We start from the raw sequence: 6,504 nt of genomic DNA, 5'->3' as shown, positions 1-6,504 counted from the left end.
AGATTTCCAGGGTACTAAAACTTTTATTGAAGCTTTTGAACAATTAGAAATACATAACACCTCTAAGAAAGCTCGTGGAGAAAATTTTTAAGCATTACATAGAACGATAACCAGTGGCTAAGGAATGCAAAGTTACTGATTACAGCTGTTTCGTGCTTGAAAAAACAGCACACCTGGTTCTCACTTCTGACACCTCTACTTCAAGAACTAAGCAATACCAGTTAAGACATCAGCTCCAAGCCAAAAGCTAATGCCTAGAATCCAAACGACCACTGTCCCAAGATAAACCGCTCTTTAGAAAGTAATGTGATCTGTAAAGCCAGATAACAGCCCTTTTGTTCATAATGAACAGGAACCCTATGCCACCTTTCCACACCAGAATTCATCTCTTGATTTTGATTCCATTGCATTTCCCTGCAAAGAGAACAGATTGTCTTAATCAAATGAGAGAATGCTGGAATTGGTTCAACAGCTTTTGGGGCATGACATTTGCAGTAGTTGTTATTTTTAACATGTATGAGTTCGTTCTATTAAGTTTCCTTACAGCACTGCCCAAATAAACTTGATTATGCAAATGTTTCATATGCTCTTTCTTTTTTCAAACTCATTTGCTAGCAGTGACAATCTCACAGCAGATTGTACATTCCTGTAAAACAAAGCAGAACTCACCTTTTTTTTTTCCCCATACAGTAAAACAAACCATTCATAATTCACTCTATTTTAAGGCTGCAAGAGACTGTAAGGATTGCCTGGCTTCCCACAGAACAAATGAGATAATTTCATGCTGCAATTCCTACACCTAACTGGTCTCATTACTCCATGTACTTCTAACAACTTCAGTCTCTAATAAGCAGCTGCTAGGATTTGGGTTTTTTTTAATTGCTTTTTTTTTTTTTTTTTTTTTTTTTCTTTTTTTGACTGAGCAATAGTTTGCATATCCATTTCTGCTATGGAACTTTGCAAGCAAGAATGCTATGCTCTAGGTTTTATCTGACAGAACATTTTGATGTCCTTCATGCAAGCAACAGTTGAAAGCGTGCTCTACCAAGCACTGAATCAGTTCTTGCTGCCTCTGCTGTAGCTGAAAGCCTCAAAGAAGCATTCAGTTTAACATGAATAGCCCCTTTTATGAAATATTTTATGAAATATTTTATGAAATATTTTATGAAATATTTTATGAAATATTTTATGAAATAGGTATGCCTGTCAGGAGATCCTGACTGTACCCAAGTCCAGAGGCAGTGTGACACAAAGACAGTTTCCATTTGGCAGCCTTGTTGCAGGCCAGCAATATATGCTGTATATCTAGAACAAGCTACATGGCCATAGTTTTAGATTTCCCAGCTAGCAACACAGATAGCAACAGCAAGATAAGCAAGTTCTGAGGGTTGAACTGAAGATCCAACAAGTATAATCACATTGGGTTCCCTCACAAGACAGTCTTGGTAGAGGTATCTTTAGTGTTAACTCTTTTTTTTTTTTTTTTTTTTTTTTTTAGGAACTAGAAAACTACAAGGAGGAAAAAACAGATGCCTCCTGAAATCATCAAGCTGATAGGTAAAGGAGCTCTATGAAATTTCACTTCATACACATGGGAGACATTTGAGATCCCCCAAACCTAATTAATCCCAAACACTCAGTACTCACTGCCAGTAATAAGAGGCTGGATACCTGGCTCAATTTATGAAGTACATGCATCTCAGGGATCTTAGTACTGTTAGTCAAAGCACCTTTATTGATGAGAAACGCCACCACACAGATGCAGGCTATTTTTGTGAAGGAACCTTATTAAGAGCCACAGACAGTGGCAGTGGGGTCTCCTTATCCTCCCAGCAGCACGTTCAGTGCTATATTGAGCACAGGTGTACAACACGCACATATGTGGCCAGGTTTCCACGTGAACATATCCCTGCAGTCTATTTAGAAACCAAATTAAACACACAAGTTGTGCAGGGAAAGAGATAGGGAACATTGCCATCTAATTGTTCACTCCTCTCATCTCTACTTTCACCGCAGTTCTAATTAATGACCAGCTTTGTTCTCCACGTGACAACTTATCCTCTGAAAACATTAATTATTAAGAAGCATTCAGCAATCATCTAGACTTAAACTTGGATTTACTCCACTTCTGTGCCAATTCTGTGAAGGAGGCTTCTATCTCCAGTAACTATTACTAGTCCTTCTGATGCAGGGATTATGAAAATAAAGGAGTGGTAACCATACCGGAAGCTACCTCACTAAGCCTGAAAAGAGCACGTAACATTTGTATAAATAGGTAGTAAAAAAAAAAAAAAAAAAAAAAGTGTTTTTCTTGGGTGGTATGGCGTTGATTTCCACGCAGAACAATTATTCCATAGTGGTTTGAAGGAAGGTTGACAGTAATACTTACATGGGACAAGAGTAGAAATGCTATGACTGTTCTCAAAACGTTTAAATTTAAATTAAGTCAATTAAAAAAAATGATTCTCTTGGTTTAAAGAAAGGCAGCAGCGCATTTTTCCATGACTGATAAACCGGAGACAAACGGAGCAGGACTTAATGCTTCCCACATGGCCACGTGTCTCCCTGGTACCTCACCAAGATGGCGGACGAGAGAGAGAGGAAAACTATCTTGATTAAACTGCCAGAACCTGGCGTGAGAGATGGAGCAGAGCAGAGGGCTGATGCCAGCGGGGCAACCCGCTCTCAGGAGGCAGCCAGGAGCTCTGAGTGTTTCCTGTAAGGAAATATTCCCAGAACTTCCCTGGGCAACTTATTCGTATGTCGAATTGCTCTAGGGCAGCAGTGCTTGTTGTATCCAAAGTGACCCACCACTGCAGCCTAAGGGACAAGATGACACTGGACTGCTCTCAGACCAGAGGCAGTCCAAATTAAAGCTGCCGGTGTGTGGATATTTGGATCGACAGATCATTGCAAACCATTTAAGCTTTCCACGTCTATTGTAGTTAGACCAATTCATATTAACACAGCGAAAATCTAGAATCATTAATTTCCTTGCCTCGTGCTCTTTTGTAAGCCTAGCAGTTAAAAAGACATCTGTAGAAAATTATAGTAAAATCGTATTAGCTCTGCATGACACAATGGTATTAGGGTTTGCATTTTATCCCATGACTTTCATAAATCAGGTTTATCATTCTGTTGCAAGTCACACACATTATTTCAAATAATTTAAGTTAAAAGAAGCTTTAACAGAGAGGTGAAAGTTAACAGCATAGATATTTTTCTCTCTACAGTGCATAAGGTAGCCATTTAGAAGTGTAAGACAACAGCAATCACTGCCATTCTCTAGACATAAACAGAATTTTCACCTATGTTTGGGACTTGTTACCTTCACAAGATGGCAAAGAAGGCAAATGCTGATGTTATGAGATAGAAGCAATGACTTCCTAGATATGTTCAATATTCACAACATTCCGTCTCAGAATCAACACTTTACCAGTCACTTATAGCAATTATCCTACAGTATTCCTGATGCAAAATGTATCTGTGCAAGCAGCTGTTTTTGCACACGCGTATTAACTTCCAGTTTTTTTTTCTAGCTTCAAAACACTTAATTTTTACTTGGTGATCAATTTCCAATAGTAGAAAAACTGCTGTGTTTAGCAGTTATTAGCTACATACTGCACAGAAGCGTAAGCTATGTCAATTTACCCATGACCTAAATTAGGGTTTTGCATGGTCAGCTAGCTTATGCAGGAAGAAAGATGCAATAGTTAGCTGAATCAGACAACTATTTCATTAAAAATGTTTTATTTGCACATTCTAATGAAGGAAATGACAGGATAAAAAAGATGCATCATTTTTCAGCATGGAAATCTTAACCTGTAAGGTCCCACATAGACTTTTTATGGCATTTCAGTTAACAGACAAACTACATATCACTTCCCCTAACCTTCAGAGACCTAAAAAAAAAAAAAAAAAAGGAGCAAAATAAACAAAAAGTTAAGCTAACTAAAATCCCCGTTGCCTAGAATGACTGCAGAAACAGAGCTCGTGATGTTTCTGAACCTCCTCGCTTTTTCACCTTTTCGTGGCAGAACAGAATCCTTGTTTCTGCCATGCTACTAAAAGCTTCAACGTTTCTGCTGCTTTTTAAGGAGTTGTTCAGTCTACAGCCTTTCATCCGTATGCTGCATTGCTAACTTTGGTTTGGAACATGAAGAGCTGCATTAAATAAAACCAGACACCTCTAATCTAAATTTAAGCTTTACTTAATGCTTTACGATTATTAAGAAAACCCTATTTGACATGGATACAACATGGACAACAGCTGTTTACAGGCTAGCAGTATACTACGTAGTATGCATTTGGATTGCTCTGCTCTCACCCTCAACCCAGTTATGAGGCACCAACCACAATCAATCTATTTTTCCAGTTTTCTGTAATTTATCTATTCCCAGATATACTACAACCTGCAGTTGATATTATACCCTATTGCAAGATATAATGTATACTTAAGGAGCTAAGAATTAGAAAAACTCACCCCCAGATCCTCCTCACAGAAATAGATTACATCTGAAGGCATTCATTCCATGAAAAAATGAAAACAGAAAAAACATTGCATGATACAATGTGCAAAGAATGACCGGTCCAGTGATGGCAAATTTAATATTTTCCACTTGCAGGATGCCAGAAGATTAGATTGCTTCCGAAGATACCCAGGTGACATTTATGAAAAGAATACATCTCTGATATACTACCACGTACTTACAACTACCCCCAAAAAAAGTTTTTGTTCTGCTCAAGTTCTCAAAGTCTGTTTCTTACTTTTGGGAGTGGCTGGAGAACAGTCTTCAGTCTGCAACAGACCGTAGAAATATGCCTCCTGAAAGGCAAAATAAGAAGTGCAGAAGTCTCCTTATGCATAAATTCTAATGTAGCTTCCTTATTACATCACCTTCTGTTGTATGTCAAAACGTCAAGTTTCTGTTCAGAAGTGTAGTGCCACTTTAATTTTGATATTTTAAAACTAGCAATGTAAAAAAAAAAAAATACCAGCATGCATCATCAGGGATGCACATTTCTTCTCAGTAGATTAAGAACATTAACATAAATGTATGCATATAAAGACAGAAGTAACTGTGCTTTAGTTTTGTACTCAGAAGATCATCTAACTGCCTTGATCATTGGGGAATGGGAAGCTAGACGAACACCCAAGGTATTCACCAAAGTCAAAGAAATTAAGAAGATTAAAAGTGAAAATCAATACATTTCAAGAGATTTTTATATGAGAATCTGCAGGACCGCTCCATTCAATCAAGTTAAAGTTAGACTATTGGGATGGTAATTTGGGGTATTAATCCACTGCACACAGAAGTAAATTTGTTCTATGCTGCTTATGTGTTGTAGAAGTATTTCTGTTTAGCAATCTCACTTTAGGAAGCTTTCCCATTTATGTATTTTCTTGCATCTTTAATCTCATTATTCTCTTTTTAGCAACTTTTCAGCAACCAGACTAATTATTTCTATCATGCATAAAACATAGAGGCTCTTTCATAAAAGTTTTATCATAGAACAAAAAGATCTCTCTCTCTTGCGCAATCTGCAATGTAACTTCCACACAAGCCTCAACAAGTGAATTCAAACAAAGTTAAAGGTAGGTTCCCGGCTTCAAGTACCTCCAGCACAAAGTGGTTCTACACGACATTCTGGAGTAACCAGTCCTGCTAACACCTCATTGTGTTACTCACAGATTCTTCAGCAGTTTTATTTATCATTTAAAGCAATGGAATGCTGCCAAGAAAAACATGCATCCTTCTGCTGCTGCTTTCACGATCAAGTTGACTCTTGCACTCAAAGTCATCCCATCTTTGAAATTCTGCAGAACGTTTTTGCTAAGAGTTTTCAATGGGTGGACGTGAGTTGTTAAGTACATAAAAATGTCAACACTGAACTCTAGATCTTAAATACTGAGTCAAGTCACAAGACATCATAAGATTTGAAATGCCACTAAGTTTATGGCAGTTTCGTGAGTTTAAGTTCAACCTTATGAGAACTTTTTCTCCTCCTTCCATTCAGTGATGGCTGTCTCCATTTCTAAAATGATTTTGATTCAGTTTCAACCTTGTAAACCAGTGGTACATTTTGTTCCCACTAACACAGGTCAGAATTAATAACTTAAAAACTCCTTTAATCAAATCTTAAAGCAACTCCAAGACTTGCCTCTCATAGCTTTCAGTGAGACATGCAAAAACCTTACAGAGCAAGTACTTAGTTGTTTGGGTTTTAAGTGAAGATAAACTACAGCGAAGGAATTTACAGATGAAAATAACAATCCAAGCTATTTTTATTATTGATTGTATGTATTGCCTTATATCTTTCAGTTTTATATATCAGCTGGTTTGTGCATTGTAGTGTCAAAAATCTGAAATGATTCTGTGCATGTGTATGCTTATAAAAATACTAATATGAACAGAGAATGCAATAAATCAGTTTGGAGGTTCAGCCCACAACCACATGCTACTTACCACTTCATTTTCCTTGATGAAATCTCTTTATTCTCCA

This window comes from Meleagris gallopavo, chromosome 10, assembly GCF_905368555.1.
Source record: "Meleagris gallopavo chromosome 10, MGAL_WU_HG_1.1, whole genome shotgun sequence".
Taxonomy (NCBI): Eukaryota; Metazoa; Chordata; class Aves; order Galliformes; family Phasianidae; genus Meleagris; species Meleagris gallopavo.
This window is presented reverse-complemented; position numbering follows the sequence as displayed.